The 20,546-nt window shown below is 48.5% G+C and overlaps 1 protein-coding gene across 6 annotated transcripts in view; it reads right to left on the bottom strand.

Annotated features, from left to right (window-relative positions):
* The window catches only part of PDPR (pyruvate dehydrogenase phosphatase regulatory subunit), a 41,991-nt gene extending 31,627 nt beyond the window's left edge, over positions 1 to 10,364 (bottom strand). For 5 of the 6 annotated variants that reach the window (XR_004485111.2, XR_004485109.2, XR_004485110.2 and 2 more), the window contains exon 1: positions 10,179 to 10,364. The gene's annotated coding sequence lies outside the window, so the exon portion shown is untranslated. The remainder of the gene's footprint in view (positions 1 to 10,178) is intronic. The other variant, XM_033434660.2, reaches the window with a different exon arrangement.
* Positions 10,365 to 20,546: the final 10,182 nt, after the last annotated feature.

The following is a 20,546-nucleotide window of genomic DNA, read 5'->3' as shown; positions in this document are numbered from 1 at the left end:
GAGCGTCCTGAAAAAGAAAAGTGGCTGAAGAGATAGAGGCGGAGTGGCCAGTGAGGTAGAAAGAAAACCAGGCAGAGGGCACAGAAGCCAACAGAGGAACGTGTGTGAAGAAGTGGTAACTACAGAGGGTGCTAAGGGGGGAGCAGGACGGCCACGTGTCCACCAGATGTGACAGCACAGAGCCCCAGGTGTCCTCAAAAAGAACATTCTCAGGGGAATGGCAGGGATAGAACAGAGACTAGAGCAAACTAAAGAGTAAGCGAGATGAGGGAGTGAGGCAACCGCTACCCCGTGCTCTGAGGGGAGCAGAGGAACTCGGAGCCGAGCAAGGCGGTCTGTGTTTAGGGCCGGGAGCTATTAAGCATGTTTCACTGCTCAGGGGATGAGCCAGTAAAAAGGAAAGAGACGGCAGAGAAAGGAGAGGCAAGAACAAAGGATGAGGCCCAGGAGAAGGAGAGAGACGGGATTCAAAGATGCAGGGAAGGACAGCTGGCCTCATGCTTCCATGGCGATGGGGGGAGTTGAAGGTACCAGATGTGCGCTCCTGAGAGCAGAGGATGATGAGTCCCGTCAGGCTGATCACTTACACACCAGTCACAGGCTGTAACCAAGACATTTCCACAAGACAATAAATATCCTACGTTAGACAAGGAAAAGCGTGGAGGCCAGGTCCACGGGGATGAGTATCGTGTACAGCGTAAGACCTAAGCTGAGCCTGGGAGGGGCGAAATCGGGACAGACACGGGAAGCACACACCATCAAGCTGCAGAACAAGCCTGACCCTAACTGCCTGTGAGACAGGCTGGGACTTGGGACCCTTTGTTGCAGTGCCTGCACCAAGACAGACATCTCCTGGAGCAACAAAACACAGAGAAACAGTAAAGGACTAAAAATAACTGCATGCAGGGCAATGGGGGCAAAGAGAACAAAGATACAAAAAGGCCAAAACCCACCTGCCATTTCTGAGGTGCCAGAAGCAAAAGCAGGCTCCTGGCATGACCCCCGCGCACAGCACCACCACGGGGGTGGGCAGACCACCCAAGCCACCCCCTGGCCCCACCCACCGATCTGCCCCCACCCCGGGGGAGTGAGCAAAGGAACCTGCCGCTTGCTTTTGCTCCCTCGAGTCCCGATAAAGCCTTGCCTCAATTTCTACTGATTAAAGGGTCCAAGAACCCACTGGTGGATGACAGCGAAGGACGTGGCTCAGAGGCCGCAGCTTCTATGAACGCTGGGTAACAGCAGAAACTGAAGTACGGTGAAGCCAGACCATGGAAGCCTCTGATACTTGGTCCAGTACCACAGGCTGAATATGACAAAGGCAGGCTTTTAACAAAATTAATCTAACAGCAAAACAGGGGACTGTTCAAGTTTCAAGAAACTGAAGAAAGACCTGTTCGCAGACTAAGCGGTCACAGACGTACAGGAAGACGAGGCCTGAAGACCAGAGTGGGGGTGACAAGCAGACATGAGGGTGGCTAGCAAGTCACCAACAGCACGTCCACCAGCAGCCTCAGGACCCAGCACGCTCCTCCATCAGCCTGAATCACCTAAGGCCACGTATCAACACCCACCTGTCAGAGGACTCTCAGATCTGTGACGAGGGCAGGCACAGACTGCATCCCAAGAGAAATCCCAACCAACTAGGGACTAATTTTTCTGGCCACCTTGAGGTCCCACCACGCCTCATGTCCCTGTCAAACTCTGTCTCAAGATGGAAGCTTCTCCACACAGCTCGTCTTGCTGTAAGCTCATCTCCACATGACCAATTTCTCTCCCCAGTTCCAAACCATCTGTTTTCCTCCCTAAAACCTCTAAGGGCGCTCTAGAACACCCTTACCAAAGTGACGCACCCACCCCTTCACGAATGTTCTCTCCACCCTCTGTCTTAATGGAAATGCAGCTCTCCTGAGGGAACTGTCGCTGTCACACAGCCAGCCCCGTTCCACTGACCTCACCATCAAGAGGCACAGTCGGCATCCTCCTTGCTTCGGAACCAGTACCACTCAGTCACACTTGGGAAAGACCCTGTTCCTTTGTGCCTTAAGTTAGCAGGCACCCCTACTTGGCTCCGGGCTACTTCCTATTAAGCCACAGGCACAGCTCTCTCTACATCCGGGTTCTGAACCCATAACATGGCTCTTCTCCCAACCTTTAACACCACCTCCTCTCTTCCTTCATCGAAGCAGATAACCTGTCTCATCTTGTTCCCCAAAACGCCACCTGTATACCTCCCTGCATCAGCAAACCATCTCTGCCTTCCTTCACAGGGTCAGAAATTAGTCCCTTACAAGGGCCTGGATCCCCCTTCCTGCCCCCTTCCCCTGAACCGAGCTCCACCAGCTGTCCTCCCTCTTTCACATACCTTCACATTTACCTCCTTCTCCTCAGCATTTAGATGTGCTTAAGTACCCCCTCCCCCTGCCCAGGGGATTTAAGAAATAAAACAAAGCTCCAAAACACTCTTCAATTAGCAATTTTAAAAATTCTAAGTTATAAAATGATGGTCTGCAAAAAATCAAAAACAGAGGTAAAGGGCTTCCCTGGTGGTGCAGTGGTTAAGAATCTGCCTGCCAATGCAGGGGACACAGGTTCGAGCCCTGGTCCGGGAAGATCCCACATGCAGCAGAGCAACTAAGCCCGTGCACCACAACTACTGAACCTGCGCTCTAGAGGCCACAAGCCACAACTACTGAGCCCACGTGCTGCAACTACTAAAGCCCATGTGCCTAGAGCCCATGCTCCGCAACGAGAAGCCACTGCAATGAGAAGCCCGCGCACTGCAACAAAGAGGAGCTCCTACTTGCCTCAACTAGAGAAAGCCCGCGCACAGCAACAAAGACCCAATGTAGCCAAAAATAAATAAATAAAATTTATCTAAAAAAAAAGAAAAACAGGAGGAAGTTAAGATTTCCCTCCACTCAAAGGTCACCAGTACCAGTGTCAATTATATTTTCCCAGAATGTTATTTTTGCAGCAATGAGCTGCCCTGACGTCCACTTGTTTGCCACCACCTTTGCCTTAAGTCCTTCTTTTATTACCTTGGTGATGGCACAGTCGGCCAGTGGACTTTTTAAGCAAAAATTTCTTAACATGTATTTCACAACCTGTCTTTTTTATTTCCCGTCCTACTCTCTTCTGAACCAAAAGTGGTCGGGCTTCTGCCACACCAGGCCACTGCACTCCTCTCACCAGGAACGCAAATGTTGCTCCTTTCCAAGGGCACTTTCTGGGCACTCCCTCCTATCCACACTTTTTCCTTGTTTTCTGTGGCACCTTCTGCCCCGATCACTGGCCTCTCTCCTCTGCCCTTCCCTCTGTGTTGACGTCCCCCAGGGCTCCCTGAGGCCAGCTTCGCTTCCCCATCCACCACTGTTCAGGGTGATTCCCTTTCCTGCCATGACTGATGGCCTAACCCATAGCACCCCTGAGCCTTCAACCCGCACGTCTAGTGGAAGAAGGGCCACCTCCACTTGCACTCCCACAGGTCAAACTGAGCACATCCAAAAGGTAAAGCCATCTTCCCCGATCTCCAACTCTGCTCCACTTCCTGTGTCCCCCAGGAACACCATACACTAGAATCCTGGGTGTCATCCCACATTCCTCCCTTGCTCTCATCTCCTCTCTCCAGTCAATCATCAAGGCCTAACCAACAACCCTACATCGTAAATCTCCCTCCAGTGGATCTACTCTCCATCTCCACTGCCCTGAACTGAGCACAGCCCGCCATCCTCTCTGTTTACTGCAAAAGGTTCCCAACTGGGCTTCCCGCCTCTAATCTGCACACCATTCCCCCCACGCCCCACAGCCTTCACACAGAGGCCTGAGCACATCTCTGAAATGAAGATCCTATTTCGTGCCCCTGCTCAAACCCTTCAATGACTATCTGGCGCCCTCTGAAAAAGTCAAATTCCTTAATAGGAAGTGCAAGACCCTGCTCACTTCTTTTTTTTTTTTTTTTTTTATTTTTTTTATTTTTTTTATTTTTAATGACTTATTAGAACAAATACCTATAGATATCATTATATATATGATATATAAATTAATTATACAATATATCATGTATTAATTATTAAAACATACTCTGGTAAATATTATGTATTCAATATGAAACAGGAGGAAAGGGGGCAGGGCACAACCTTTAAAAGAATTACATAGCCTGAGGACACAACATAAACTGATTAGAACAAAATAGGTCCAAGATGGCGGACGAGTCTACTTCCACTAGACCTTAAGCCTCAGTATACACTCATTGTAACACATCAGCAAGCTAAGCGACACACCCACAGGTGCCACGACAGTTCCAAGGATGACCATAAAGGTCAAAAAGTGGGCGGTGGCTCAATTCCTAGAAATCCCCACCCCTTCCCCAAAATAGCTGGAATACTCCTCCCACTCATCAGCGTATGAAATTACTCACCCCTATAAAACTAACAACCCCATACCCTGGTGCTGCCCTCGCCTTCTTTTTTTTTTTATTTTTTATTTTTTTTTATAGGTATACCTGGATTTAATTCTCACTTCTACCGCTTGGTAGCTGGATAGCCTTAGGCAAGTTTCATACCTCCCTGAAATTCACTTAATTCAGTCTGTAAAATGGCATAATAACTTATTATAGCATCCTTTTAGGAATTTTAAATCAGTTATTGAAATAAAAGTACACAATATATAGACAAGTATGGATTCCTCAATAGATGTTTGACCTTTCATTTCTCCAGTATCCCACCCGCATCAAATAAAGAAAAATACTTTTTAAAATTTACGAATATTTCATTGTTGTAAAGTTAAAGCCATAAAAATAATCAAATGGCCTACTATCATACCGTTAGAAGAAAAAAAAAAAGGTGTTCATGAGAGTTCCATATTAGAATACAAGTTTTCCTTAGGCACCTGTTTATGTATGCTATTCTGCTCTTTACAATAAATAATTAAATTTAAAAGACTTAATTCCTCACTTTTAAGACCTTATTAGTTTACAAATTACATACTGACCTATGCTAAATTTTATACCGACCCATGCTAATGAATTCAGTACAGAAAACAAAAAACACTGCACTCAAGCAAACTACATATATATATATATATATATATATATATATATATAACTTATATGAGAATTGCTACTCCAGCTTTCTTTTGGTTTCCATTTGCATGAAATACCTTTTTCCATCCCCTTACTTTCAGTCTGTATGTGTCTCTAGGTCTGAAGTGGGTCTCTTGTAGACAGCAAATATATGGGTCTTGTTTTTGTATCCATTCAGCCAATCTGTGTCTTTTGGTGGGAGCATTTAGTCCATTTACATTTAAGGTAATTATCGATATGTGTGTTCCCATTCCCATTTTCTTAATTGTTTGGGGTTTGTTATTGTAGGTCTTTTCCTTCTTTTGTGTTTCTTGCCTAGAGAAGTTCCTTTAGCAGTTGTTGTAGAGCTGGTTTGGTGGTGCTGAACTCTCTCAGCTTTTGCTTGTCTGTAAAGGTTTTAATTTCTCCATCAAATCTGAATGAGATCCTTGCTGGGTAGAGTAATCTTGGTTGCAGGTTTTTCTCCTTCAACACTTTCAATATGTCCTGCCACTCCCTTCTGGCTTGCAGAGTTTCTGCTGAAAGATCAGCTGTTAACCTTATGGGGATTCCCTTGTGTGTTATTTGTTGTTTTTCCCTTGCTGCTTTTAATATGTTTTCTTTGTATTTAATTTTTGACAGTTTGATTAATATGTGTCTTGGCGTATTTCTCCTTGGATTTATCCTGTATGGGACTCTCTGTGCTTCCTGGACTTGATTAACTATTTCCTTTCCCATATTAGGGAAGTTTTCAACTATAATCTCTTCAAATATTTTCTCAGTCCCTTTCTTTTTCTCTTCTTCTTCTGGGACCCCTATAATTCGAATGTTGGTGCGTTTAATGTTGTCCCAGAGGTCTCTGAGACTGTCCTCAGTTCTTTTCATTCTTTTTTCTTTATTCTGCTCTGCAGTAGTTATTTCCACTATTTTATCTTCCAGGTCACTTATCCGTTCTTCTGCCTCAGTTATTCTGCTATTGATCCCATCTAGAGTACTTTTAATTTCATTTATTGTGTTGTTCATCGTTGCTTGTTTCATCTTTAGTTCTTCTAGGTCCTTGTTAACTGATTCTTGCATTTTGTCCATTCTATTGTCCATTCTATCTCCAAGATTTCGGATCAACCTTACTATCATTATTCTGAATTCTTTTTCAGGTAGACTGCCTATTTCCTCTTCATTTGTTAGGTCTGGTGGGTTTTTATCTTGCTCCTTCATCTGCTGTGTGTTTTTCTGTCTTTTCATTTTGCTTATCTTACTGTGTTTGTGGTCTCCTTTTTTGCAGGCTGAAGGATCGTAGTTCCTGTTGTTTTTTGTGTCTGTCCCCAGTGGCTAAGGTTGGTTCAGTGGGTTGTGTCGGCTTCCTGGTGGAGGGTACTAGTGCCTGTGTTCTGGTGGATGAGGCTGGATCTTGTCTTTCTGGTGGGCAGGTCCATGTCTGGTGGTGTGTTTTGGGGTGTCTGTAGACTTATTATGATTTTGGGCAGCCTCTCTGCTAATGGGTGGGGTTGTGTTCCTGTCTTGCTAGTTGTTTGGCATAGGATGTCCAGCACTGTAGCTTGCTGGTCGTTGAGTGAAGCTGGGTGCTGGCGTTGAGATGGAGATCTCTGGGAGATTTTCGCTGTTTGATATTATGTGCAGCTGGGAGGCCTCTTGTGGACCAGTGTCCTGAAGTTGGCTCTCCCACCTCAGAGGCACAGCACTGACTCCTGGCTGCAGCACCAAGAGCCTTTCATCCACAGGGCTCCTTAATTTGGGATGATTCGTTGACTATTCAGGTATTCCACAGATGCAGGGTATATCAAGTTGATTGTGGAGCTTTAATCCGCTGCTTCTGAGGCTGCTGGGAGAGATTTCCCTTTCTCTTCTTTGTTCTCACAGCTCCCAGGGGCTCAGCTTTGGATTTGGCCCCGCCTGTGCGTGTAGGTCGCCGGAGGGCGTCTGTTCTTTGCTCAGACAGGACGGGGTTAAAGGAGCCGCTGATTCGGAGGCTCTGGCTCACTCAGGCCGGGGGGTAGGGAGGGTCACGGAGTGTGGGGCGGGCCTGCAGCAGCAGAGGCCGGCGTGACGTTGCAGCCTGAGGCGCGCCGTGCGATCTCCCGGGCGAGTTGTCCCTGGATCCCGGGACCCTGGCAGTGGCGGGCTGCACAGGCTCCCCGGAAGGGCGTGTGGCTAGTGACCTGTGTTCGCACACAGGCCTCCTGGTGGCGGCAGCAGCGGCCTTAGCGTCTCATGTCTGTCTCTGGGCTCCGCACTTTTAGCCGCGGCTCGCGCCCGTCCCTGGAGCTCTCTCCCCTGCTCACTTCTTATCTCTGATCTAATTTCTCTTCTCTTTCTCCTCTCACACTCACATCAAACCTAAACTACTTTAATTCCTCACACGTGTCAGGCATGAACTTTCTCTTCCACCTCTGGGATTTGTGCAGACTGTTCCTTCTCAGTGGCATAGTTCCTGCCACCCCTCCCCCCAAATAAAGATAATCCCTGCAGCTCTCAGCCTGTTTGACATCTTATTTGTTCCCACTCTCCCCCCAACACTCAGGTAACTGTTCTGTATTTCCCCAAACACCCTGCACAAGCCCCAGCTCAGAGCCAACCACACTCTGTAACGGTCTGTCTGCCAATCAGGGAAGCAAAACAGCAAGCTGCGTGAGGAGGAAGCAGACTTCAGAAGCAGACAGATCTGGGTCTGATAATCTCCCCCACCACTCATTAGCTGTATGACTTTGAGCAGGTTGTTCAATCTCTGTGGTTCAGGCTGCTCGTCTGTTACATGGGCTAGGAATACCTACCTCACGTGGCTGCTGCAAGACTAAAGCAGAAATGCAGGAAGAACATGGCAAGTGGCGCCTCAGAAGCACTTGGAAAGTGGTAGCCTTTAGCCCCCTGGGATAATGGAGCTCTCTGAGAGCAGGGACCACTTATAACTTGATCAGGGTTGTCACAGTAGGCACCCTGGAAATACAACCTGACAATTAAATGAGAACAGTGAACAAAGGAGATGGGGAAAAACTTCAGTGATGACTCAGATCTCAAGGCTAGGCCCCCAGATGTGAGGAGATCTCTAAATAACCTGATATAATTTTTTAAAAAAGGTTATATTCTTATAGGTAGTTATGATGTGCCAGGCACTGCTTTATGTATACAACTAATTTAACCCTCACAAATCTAGAAGATGTTACAATTTTTATTCTACACTTGAGGTAAAGGAGGCACAGAGACGTGAAGTGACTGATCCAAGATCCTACAATACTGGTGAGTGGCAGAGCCTCAAGTCAAAGCCCGCCAGTTCAGCATTAGAGTCTGCCATTGAATCATTACTTCTTGCTACCTGTAAGTTAGGATTAGATGATTAAAAAAGGGTAGCTGAGAGGCCAGAACCACAAGGCACTTCCCCGAATAGAAAAAAGGAATTGCAAAGGTAGCATTAAAAAACGTAACAACAGGGACTTCCCTGGTGGCGCAGTGGTTAAGAATCCGCCTGCCAATGCAGGGGACACAGGCTCGAGCCCCGGTCCGGGAAGATCCCACATGCCACAGAGCAGCTAAGCCCGTATGCCACAACTACTGAGCCTGTGCTCTAGGGCCTGTGAGCCAGAACTACGGAAGTCTACGCACCGCAACGAAGACTAGCCCCCGCTCACCACAACTAGAGAAAGCCCACGCGCAGCAAGGAAGACCCAACACAGCCAAAAATAAATAATAAAAAAACCCCAAAAACATAACAACAGATGAGTTTCAAGATGGAAGAAATAATACTAAAAGGCCAGGGTGATAAGAACCAAGAAAAGGATTTTTGACCTTGTGCTCACCATGACCTTCAAGAGTCAGTGAAGTGGTGAGGACAAAAAAAGAAGGACTTACAGTGGATGCAAACAGTGAAGGTACAGAAGGCATCACAGTCTATTCCAGTAGGTTTGGCAGCTAAAGCAAAATAAAACTTGAGAGCAAAGGAGATAAAGCCAGTAGAGAAGAAACGGAAGATGTCAAAGACAACAAAGTAAAACACACACCTGGTTGAAAGTAAATTACGTGTTTAATTTCTGCTAAGGAGAAGAATTCCTGCTAAACAATCTCAATACTGACGCTGGTTATGCTCAGATCTGCTTACACCAACAAGAGCAAGAGGACAGCTCCAACTCCTTCTGAGCTGTTCCTCTGCATGGTCACAACACCTTGTACAAATTGGCTGCTGGTCACAAGGGAGACTGGGTGAGAAGAGACGGATTAACACAACATTTCCCACACCTGCCTCCAAATGAGAGCCACCTGGGACACATTTTAAAACACACTCACAAAACAAACAAACAAACAAAAAAAAAACAAAAAAACACACTCACACACTCACTCACAGGCTCCCTCTCTGGAGATTCTGATGCTGCGGTCCAGGGTGCTATATTTTTCAACAAGTGCACCAGGTGATCAGCCAAGTTTGAGAACTTAACACAAATCTCTAGCCCTAGGAATGTGTCCCCTTCAGGCCGGCTACCTCGCCGCCCCCCAGCACGGGCGAAACGGACGTGAAGATGCCTGAATCAAATCTCGGTGTCATACACATCAGGCCCAAAGGGTCAAACGTTGGGAAGAGAGCTCACCGCCCCGGCATGGACGTTTCCACCTAACCTCACCGCTGACTCTGCAGCACTTTTACTAGTTAGTTAAGCACAAGCGGACCGCACGTTGCCACGCGGGAAAACAATTCCGCCTGCAGAGACGACCCAGCTGGGCAAGCCCGACCCACGCTGGGGGGTGGGGGTGGGGGCTGCCTGCCCGAGGCGGGCCTCAGGAGCGAGGTTACCCCGGCCGCCCTGGGCATCCGGGCTGGGCTGCGGGCGCCTGCCAGAGCCGGTGCGCTGGCCCCGGGCAGCCGGGCACGGGTCCGCGAGACGCCACCGCCGCGGAGAGGCTGAGGGAGACCGGGCGACGCGCTGTCGGCCCCGGCGGGCGGAGTCCCGGCGCCGGGAAGCGCCTTCCGAGGGCCAGGCAGAACCGACGGGAAACGAGGGACGCCGAAGCCCCCTGACCGAGACCACAGCGGAAAGGGGGGGCGCTGGGGGTCCCGGGCCGCCACGGTCCGCGCGGACGGGGACGCCAGAGCAGCTCCGCAGCTTCTCCTTACCTCACGGGCGCCCTCGGGCTCCGCGCTCAGCAACACTCCGGCTGAAGCGGGGCAGCAGCCACAACCCTTGCCGGGGTTCCCGGGGGCCGGAAGGTGGTACACGGCTTGGGAAGGGGGCGGGACAGGAGGGAGGAAAAAGTTCCGGCGAAGCTTGATACGGCGACCTTCCGCGCTTTACGGTGCCTAGCAAGGGTACGCCGGCACGTGACCTCACTCGCGCACGCGCACCGTGACGTTAGGTGGTAGGGCTCCGCCCCTGACACGTGGGGCTTGTTTGGGTCCCTGGAGGCCCGTCCCCTAAATGGGGGCCGCCTCCGCCAAGATGGCGGCGAGCTGTGGGACTGCCCTTTGAGGCTCGCTTTAGGACTCTAGCCTCGGAGCCTGCTATTTCTGCAGGTGCAGTCCTGCCGGCCGAGTTGGTGGCAACCCCGCTGCAGTGTGGGGAGAGAGCGGGGGTTCTTTCTTCCCTTGAGGCGAGTTCCCCAGGTCTTGTCCCACGTCGTCCGCTGCCCAAAGACACTCTAGTCCAGGGCGTAAAGAAGATTCTTGGACAGCCGCTTCGTTTTTTGTAAGTCGCCCGGGTCTTCTTGGACGAATCGCTATCAGAGCAGATGGGAAATCCTGTCTGCTGGCCCGGCCAGACCTCGGAGGCAGGATAAGAAGACCTGAGCTCTGGGCCGGATCTTACTCTTCGCGCCTTCTCTGCTTGTCTGGACCAGAGGAAGAGGAATCATTCACTACATCCTCTGAGAAGCTCCCCATCACCTTGCTTACTATCACATCGCCCTGTTTTCTTTCCTTTATAGAACTTGTCATTGAAGTAGATCAGTGTTTGTTGATTGCCTTTCCCACTAGTTGCAAGCTCTGCCCTCTGACGACAGAACCTAAATCTCGTGCAGGGCTATGTTCTCAGTACTTAGAACAGTGCTTGGCACAAAGTTCAGTACATATTCTTTGAATGGACAGTGATCTAATGGTATAGCCTCCCCAGCGTGTTGGGCCACCTCTCTAGTTCCCATTCTTTGGATTCAAGCCCGCCTCACCACACAAGCCAATTTTGTTTAATGGATGGCCTCTTGTGGCTGGGCGTCCTGCTGGGTGACGGGTTTCAGCAGTGCCCAAGAAAGAAAGGGCTTCTGCTATTAAGGAGTGGCAGTAAAGCTCCAGGGACCTCTGTGTTACCACGCTAGCCCACAGCCTTATATGTTCTCACTTGCCAGTTAACTCACACAAGACAGCCCACATGAGGTCTGGTTTCCTGAGAACAGACACTGCCTTTTGCTACTCTGTTACATGAAAGTTCAAGGCATTCTGGGCCTCCATGCTAGCTACATACGTTAATATTTTAGCTCTGGGCTTAAAGCTTAGGGTCACCAGCTGCCCCCCAAAAGAAGAGGGAATAGACTAACAGATATGACGTATATTCTTGGGGAAGTCTTTCTGATACCTGGATGTGGCAATTTCGAGGGAAAATAGTCACAATTTTTTTTAAAATATTTTTTAAATTTTATTTATTTAGGCTGCATTGGGTCTTCGTTGCTGCACGTGGGCTTTTCTCTAGTTGTGACCAGCGGGGGCTACTCTTCGTTGCAGTGCACGGGCTTCTCATTGCAGTGGCTTCTCTTGTTGCAGAGCACAGGCTCTAGGTGCACGGGTTTCAGTAGTTGTGGCACGCGGGCTCTAGACCTCAGGCTCAGTAGTTGTGGCACATGGGCTTAGTTGCTCCACAGCATGTGGGATCTTCCCAGACCAGGGCTCGAACCCGTGTCCCCTGTATTGGCAGGCGGGTTCTCAACCACTGTGCCACCAGGGGTCCCGTCACAAATATTTTTGATGAGCCATCTCCCAGGCATGTGAATTTGGGAGCAATCTAGTTGTGTATAGGAAATGGTGGACAGAATAGTGATATTTAACCTGTTAATTACATTGTTTTCATGCAGTAAGTACTGAACAAGCTGTTTAGATTTCTCCCTGCTTCCCTCCCCCATTGCCATTTCTGGCCTCCACTTTATTTTATTTATTATTATTTTAAAATAAATTTATTTATTTATTTTGGCTGCGTTGGTCTTCGTTGCTGCGCTCGGGCTTTTCTCTAGCTGCAGCGAGTGGGGGCTACTCTTCGTTGCGGTGCGCGGGCTTCTCATTGCGGTGGCTTCTCTTGTCGCAGAGCACGGGCTCTAGGTGCGTAGGCTTCAGTAATTGTGGCACGTGGGTTCAGTAGTTGTGGCGCACGGGCTTAGTTGCTCCGCGGCATGTGGGATCTTCCCAGACCAGGGCTTGAACCCGTGTCCCCTGCATTGGCAGGCAGATTCTTAACCACTGCGCCACCAGGGAATCCCCTGCCTCCACTTTAAAATGCTAAGTCCTAAGGCTCCTTTCATTGTCAATTTTGTCTTGTGCTTTGTAGGCTCTCGTAACCACTGATGCACTATTTTTCAAGAGGATTGAGTGTTTTTATGATCTTGACTTCTCTTTTTCTATTAAAGACCAGAGTTATTTCTTGTGTGATTCTTGAATCCTCTGAGAAGAGTGTATGCAGCCCTTGCAGAATTACACATTTCTCCATGGGCCATGTTTCTCCTGATATTTAGGTGCATCTATTTTTTTTTTTTTTTTGCGGTACGCGGGCCTCTCACTGTTGTGACCTCTCCCGTTGTGGAGCACAGGCTCCGGACGCGCAGACTCAGCGGCCATGACTCACGGGCCCAGCCGCTCCGCGGCATGTGGGATCTTCCCGGACCGGAGCACGAACCCGTGTCCCCTGCATCGGCAGGCGGCCTCTCAACCACTGCGCCACCAGGGAAGCCCCTAGGTGCATCTGTTTTATCCTTTGCAAACCTTCTGCCTTCTCATTTTTCATTCTCTCAAGGACAGGAATTACAAGAGGTGGGGAGGATACTTTTAGCGCCTGTTTCAAAAGATCAATGCCAGGATTTACTTTGCACACCAAGAACTGAAGCTTGGGGGACCTCTTTCTTCCAAGCTATATTCTAATGCCTCATACTGTAGAGTGTCACATGGTGGGTGGAGACGTGAAGGAGGAAGAAAAAGTACCTTAATTTCTGTCTGAGGGTAACCATTCACTCTACACAGCTTCTCTTTTCCCAGAACAAGAGGGTGTGGGGTCAAAACCGCAGCTCATTTCAGTGAAGGGTTTTCTAACACCACAGCTAATGCTCTACTCTCTGATCAACTCTTGGGATGTATGATAAACACCACTATAATTATTGTAAAGGCTACAACTTATTCTTTGCATTTGTAAATGTCCAGCTCAGCTCAGCCTTTTCTGTCCCTGTGTTGCATCAGCATGTGGTCCTGAGGGTGTTTGAGGCACTTTATTATTATTATAATTTTTTTTTTTGGCCGTGCCTCGTGTTTTGCAGGACCTTAGTTCCCCACCAGGGATTGAACCCAGGCCCTCGGCAGTGGAAGCCAGAGTCCTAACCTCTGGACCGCCAGGGAATTCCCTGAGGCACTTCAGTAAATGGGATGTTTCTCATGAGCCCTGGTGATGACAGGCACACAGGGTGACCGAGCATTTCTGCCCTCTGCAAATGTGGTATTAACATTGTGCACAGTTTCTATCAAGCCGGATTTCAATGAAGATTTTCTTTTCATGTCACTAGGTTTGTAAATGAATGAACAGACGTTTCACTACTCTTGCCATGTCTGCTTGAGAAATGTTCTATATCTGTAGCTACCAGGCATATGTATTTACCATCACTAAGGATAAACATTGCACATAAAATGGTTGTCCTGTTACGTTACCAAAGTGCGGATCTGAAATCCAGTCTTCTGGCCTGGCCCAATCTCAGAGGCAGGATAAGAAGACCTGAGCTCTGGGCTGGATCTTACTCTTTGTACCTTCCCTGCTAGTCTGAACCAGAGGAAGAGGAATCATTCACTCCATCCTCTCAGAAGCTCCCCATCCACTCCATCACCCCGCTTACTATCACATCACCTGTTTTCTTTCCTTTATAGAACTTGTCACTAAATTAGATCAGTGTTGACTGCCTTTCCCACTAGTTGCAAGCTTTGCCCTCTGACAACAGAACCTAAATCTCATGCACGACTATGTTCTCAGCACTTGGAACTGTGTTTGGCACATTGTCCAGTAAATATGTCTTTGAATGGATAATAATCAAATGGGCACAGGTTATGCTCCATTTGGGGCCACACTCACCAGTTCCCATTCTTTGGATTCAAGCCCATCTCACCACACAAGCCAATTTTGTTTAATGGATGGCCTCTTGTGGCCGGGCATTGTGTTAGACGATGGAATAAACATTGCAGAAAAACCCATTGTCCTGGGCTTCCCTGGAGGCGCAGTGGTTGAGAATCTGCCTGCTAATGCAGGGGACATGGTTCGAGCCCTGGTCTGGGAGGATCCCACATGCCGCGGAGCAACTGGGCCCGTGAGCCACAACTGCTGAGCCTGTGCGTCTGGAGCCTGTGCTCCGCAACAAGAGAGGCCGCGATAGTGAGAGGCCCGTGCACCGCGATGAAGAGTGGCCCCCGCTTGCCACAACTGAAGGCCCTCGCACAGAAACAAAGACCCAATACAGCAAAAATAAATAAATAAATGAATAAACTCCTATCCCCAACATATTAAAAAAAACCAAAAACCAAAAAAACCATTGTCCTGTTACCGAAGTGTAAAAGAGAATTTGAGAACTGACATAATGAAGACACAAACATTTACAAATGTTACTCTCCATGCAGTAGGGGCATGGCTGGGGGAGAAACCCCATTCCTCCCCCTGAAGTTACTATCGCTGTCACTGGACTTGACATCCAGCCTTACACAGACTCCATGGTAAGCACCTGGCACAGGGCGTATCCTCCATGTACCTGTGAGCCCATATCTGTGTGGAAACCAGGGCTGTGCCCATTCCTGTTCACACCTGTGGGAAGACAAGCTCATTGTCTGAGAGAAGCAGCCAGTGCGCTCACCACACCAACCTGTACCCACAAATCATGGAGCAGTTTTGCAGTAAAACACCTGGTATGGACTCAGCGCTGTGCAGGGTGCAGGGTGCTATTTCACAGAGTCCCTGTAAGACAGAGTAATTTTATAAATGGCTCCTGTGCCCTAACTGCCTTGCCTTGTTGAAACTTCACCACAACTGTGTGAATTAGAGCAGAGTATCCCTGCTTGACCTGTGAGGAAAGTGAGGCCTAGAGAAGCACGTTCTCAAGTTGCAGATATAAAAACCAGGCCTCACATCTAAGTCTCTATGAAGTAGTGAACTATTCAGGTCAGTGCTAAGACATGTGGTAGAGACAGTGGTGGTGCATTAGAATCACCTGGGGAATCTAAACCCATATCCTCCACAGGAACTGGAATCAGCAAGGCTGAGAGACATGTCCATCCTTCTAAAGAGCTTTCCGAACTCCTCTTGTATCTGGAATCCCCTGGGTGCCAGCTCTTGAAAAGTCTGGAGGAGAAATGGTAGTTGTGTAAAGCTTTGTGGATGAGGCAGGACTTGAGCTGGTTCTTAAAGAACCTCTGTTTGCCAATCCGTAACATGGGACTAATGCTGGAGTGGTCTCAGATCAGCGTGATTCAGTCACTCTCTTTGTTCATATAAACCAGCAGTAGGTGGTGCTGCGGCCTATGAAATGCTGTGTTCTTGGTTCACACAGCCCCTCATCTGGAGGGCACCACGTGGAGATTAGTTAGAAACCCAAGTCAGACTAATAAAATCTCCCCCGAGGGGTGATAACCCAGCGTGGTCCCTGTGACACAGGAGCCACTGAGGAGCAGCTCCTTTGGTGCAGCCTCCCAAAGAGAGGTGTGTGCCCATCCCTTAGCTGTCCTTCCCATGAGATGTTCTGTAGAGTTAGGGACCCTCAGACACTTGGATCTGGGGCATCAGCTGACTGGAGCCTCTCAGAGTCCAGGCTGAAAGGGTTGTTGTGTGTTTGGTTAAAAACACAACTTTGGAGCTGGCCAGCACTGCCTCTTCCTTAGTGTATGACCCTGGGAGGTGGTTACCTTTCCTGGGCCTCTGTAGTAATCACCAATAGAGACTACATATAAAGAGAAAGAACCAATAGGATGTATATATAGAGAGAGGGAGAGATTTATCTCGAAGTGACTCATGGGATTGTGGGGCTGGCAGGTCTGAAATGCACAGGGCAGGCGGGCAGGCTGGAGACCCAGGGAACAGCTGATGTTGGGGGTTTCGAGTTCGTAGGCAGTGTGGAGGCCCAATTCCTTCTTCCTCCACAGGATCTCTGTCTTTTCTCTTAAGACCTTCAACTGAACGGATGAGGCCCCCCCACATTATGGAGGGTAATCTGCTTTCCTGAAAGCCTACTGAGTTTACTGTTATTCACATCCAGAAAATACCTTTACAACAATATCTAGACTGGTGCTTGACAAAACAACTGGTCGCCATATCCTAGCCAGGTTGATACATAAAATTAATCATCACAGCCTCCGATTACTTGCTTGTAAAACGGGCAATGATACGTTTTGGTTTTTGTTTTTGTAGGCTCAAATAATGCGTATAAAATACTTGGCCAAAAATTTGTGAAAAATTTTACACAACAGCTACTTTTATTATTATTCTTGCAAAGTGAGCTGCACGGCCTGGCACCTGAGACTCCAGACTGTGGGAGGTGTGGGTGATGAGCCAAACTGAATGACCACGGAGGCTGGTGACACGCAGCTGAAGAGCAGAGACCTGTGCCCAGGCCTGTGAGCCTGACGCTTGTGGCGGGAGCTGGGCGGGAGTCCCCAGGTGCCCCTGGGGCTGATGCTTTGCGCTCATTATGACTTGTTTACGAGCTACTTGGGCTTGGTGGAGACTCACTCACTCAGGAGGCAGCCTGGGAATCCAGTGGGCTTGTCTGAGCTGAGTGAGCTCTTTCCAGGCCCAGGGATGCATGTGTGTGGATGACCTGTGAGCAGCTCTACCCTGGCCTCTGGTGATCTTGGCTGACTTGGCCTCTGTGCTTTCCAGCTTTTCCGGGGGCCTGTGTGGTGCTTGTTGTTCACACCTAATGTTGGTCACTTCTCAGAATCTTTTCCCGTCAAAAGTGTAACTGAACCATTTCAGGGCTGCTCCTGTGAACCCACTGGGACACTTGCAGAGTTATGTTAATGGTGTTTAACTGAGCAAAACTTGTTTTGCCTCCACTTTGAAGACACCTGCCTGCACCAGATAACTGGGTGCCCCACCCTGAGAAGCTCCTACGTCAGAATTAGAGGGGGATTCTTTCCTTAGCTGTTTCCGGTGTCTCTTACCAGGAATGGCTGAATGACAGTACCCAACCTTTTGAGGAAGAATCAAACACCCCCAGAACTCTCTCCCTCCCTCACTCCACCTGCTCACCAATGCCCAGCAGATTCTCGAGTTGCCTCTTCATCCTATGAACCCCAGGACATCTGCCCGCTGGCCGATTTCTGCTCAGTGATTTGTTCTTCTGTCAGGAGACTTGACATGTGTTTTCTTTCCTCAAGTTGCAACTAGAGTTGAGTGAAACACACCGAATTAAAAAAAGGATAGCTGAATACTCTCTAGGAAGCAGCTAATAAGAGAGGCCCAACCATTTCGACACCTTGACTGTGCAACTAGGAGACAATTATTGATGGAGACTCTTTGAAGTTCAAACCAACATTGGGATCCACCTACAAACTATTTTTAGTTTTCCTTTTTCTCCATGGCAGAGTGAGAGCTATAGAAAATTCGCCACTGTTAGCCCTCAGCTGCCCCCTTCCCAGCACTCTCTTCGCTGCTTAGAGGAGCACCTAGAGGGGCCCCTCACGTCAGGCTGCTTCTGGATGGGATTTACCACTTTCCCTTAAAGGAACAGCAACTGAGGCAGTGGTTCCTATTAGATAACTGAGCTGCTGTAAATATGTTTTGAAAATTCGGTGCCAAAAACTTGCACATGAATGTTCATAGCGGCATTATTCAGAATAGCCAAAAAGTGGAAACAACCTAGATGCCCATCCACAGACGAGTGGATAAATAAAATAGAGTATATCCGTACAATGGACTATTATCCAACAATAAAAAGGAATGAAGTGTGGGTACAGCTGCAACATGGATGAACTTTGAAAACATTAAGCTAAGTGACAAAAGCCAGACAGAAAGGCCACATATTATATGATTCCATTTATAGACAATGGCCAGAATAGGCAAATCTATAAAGACAGAAGGTAGATTTCTGGCTGCAACAGGCTGGGATGCGAAGCTGGGGAGAAATAGGGGTGACTGCTGACAGGTATGGGGTTTCTTTTTGGGGTGATGTAAATGTTCTAAAATTTATTGTGGCGATAGTTACACAACACTGTGAATGTACTAAATACCATTGACTTCTACACCTAAAATGGGTTAATTGAATGGTATGTGAGTTAAATCTCAAAAAAGCTGTTTGAAAAGCACATTGGATGCCAGTCTCTGCCCCCAGGGGAGCCGGTGAATTGTGTTCTGTGGATATCAGGTGTGGTCTTTTGCGGGGCAGGTGCCTAGGATACGTCTGCAGAGCCTGTGACCATGGGACTCTGTGAGAGCTGCAGGACTTTGTTACCGGATGGCCTTTGGTTCCCTGATTGTTTTGACATGAATCCAGGGCTCCACCCCTCAATCTATCTTCTGTCCAGCAGGGACATTCATAAGTGCTCAAAGGCAATGATTTTGTTTTGTTTGTTGTTGGTCCTCTAACTCCCTGCAAAGGGCCGGTGCTCAGGAAGATCTTTAGGGAGAAGGGCATCGGTGGGCACTCAGAAGGCCTGGAGAGCCTGTGCCACGGCTGACTCGACATGTGTCAGTGCCCCACTCCCCACCCACGTTCCTCAAGTGCAAAATGATGGGGCCAGGCCCCGTGACACCGGCCCTCCCCTGCCCCACAGCTGTGTACTTTTCTAGACTTTTGTTGCTCCCTGTAACATTTGGGCTGAATTTCTACTGGGCCAGAAGGAGGAAGCCTGTGGCACAGCCACAGTCAGGAAGCAGTCTGAGAGCAGCCACTGGTCACGTATGGAATGTCTGCATAATAATTAATGAGGGGCATCGAGAAGTGGGGATTTAAGGACTTGCCTTGAAACTGTTTCATTATTTTGGCAGAAGGAGTTGATGGGAATTATGGAGGTGCCAAAGCCCTCCCAAACTGCCCCCCACCCCATGGGAATGGGACCGCTCCCCACGAGAGACCATGAGTTAGCGGAACTGGGAGTAAGGGGTCTGCACCTCCGAAGGAACCTGCTCAGTCCTAGACACAGCTGCCATCCGAGATGTGGGGACCTGCCCGCTGGAGCAAATGTGGGAGGGTCAGGAGGCCCCGACACCCAGCCGGAAGATTTCCGGAGGAGACTAAGGAGGCATGGGGATGGACCAGCTTCTCACTGGGAAGCTGATTTCAGGAAGCTACTCCCATCCATTAGGCCGCCTGACCACCCCATGGTGCTTACCCAGAAACCAGAGAGCAAGCGCAGGGAAAGGCCCCGGGCCCTGGAGTCAGGCAGACCTGGGCTCTAATCCCAGCTCAGGCTCTGGCTGGCTGCTTGATCCTGGGCAAGTTATTCCACTCTGAGACTCAGTTTCTCCATCTATAAAATAGGGCAAAAATAGTTATCTGGAACATAGTATATTGTAAATTTTATTTGTTCATAATCTGAATTTATCAATTTTATTCATTTCTTAAAATTTATATTTAATTTTAAAACAACATAGATAATATAAATATTTTAAAGCTCCAAACAATATACATTGAAAAAGCTTCCCCCATCCTTGTTCTCTTTCCTCAGTAACTATTACCTGCTGCATCACAGAGTGAATGTTATTCGTGTTAAAAGCTACCATTCATCAGGGGCTCACTTTGTGTCAGGACAGTGCATTGTAATGTCACTGCATTCACCCCTGTTTGGCAGACAGCATTACCCCTGTTCTGGGTGCAGGAAGTAGGCTCAGAAGGAGGGAATATTTTGCCTGGAAATATAAGACCTGTAAGAGAGAAGCCAGGATTTAAAAATGCAAGTGAGGGACTTCCCTCGTGGTTCAGTGGTTAAGAATCCGCCTGCCAATGCAGGGGACATGGGCTTGAGCCCTGGTCCAGGAAGATCCCACATGCTGAGAAGCAACTAAGCCCGTGCACCACAACTACTGAGCCTGCGCTCTAGAGCCCGTGAGCCACAACTACAGAGCCCGTGAGCCACAACTACTGAGCCCGTGTGCCACAACTACTGAAGCCTACACACTGCAACAGAGTAGCCCCCACTCGCCGCAACTAAAGAAAGCCTGCACGCAGCAACGAAGACCCAATACAGCCAAAAATAAATAAATAAATTTATAAAAAAGAAAAAAAAATGCAAGTGATTTCATGTTTGTAAATCTCTTAGGACAACAGATGTTAGCTC

Source organism: Orcinus orca, chromosome 20 (assembly GCF_937001465.1).
Source record: "Orcinus orca chromosome 20, mOrcOrc1.1, whole genome shotgun sequence".
Lineage (NCBI taxonomy): Eukaryota > Metazoa > Chordata > Mammalia > Artiodactyla > Delphinidae > Orcinus > Orcinus orca.
The sequence above is the reverse complement of the archived record's forward strand: the minus strand, read 5'-3'. Positions and strand labels throughout refer to the sequence as shown.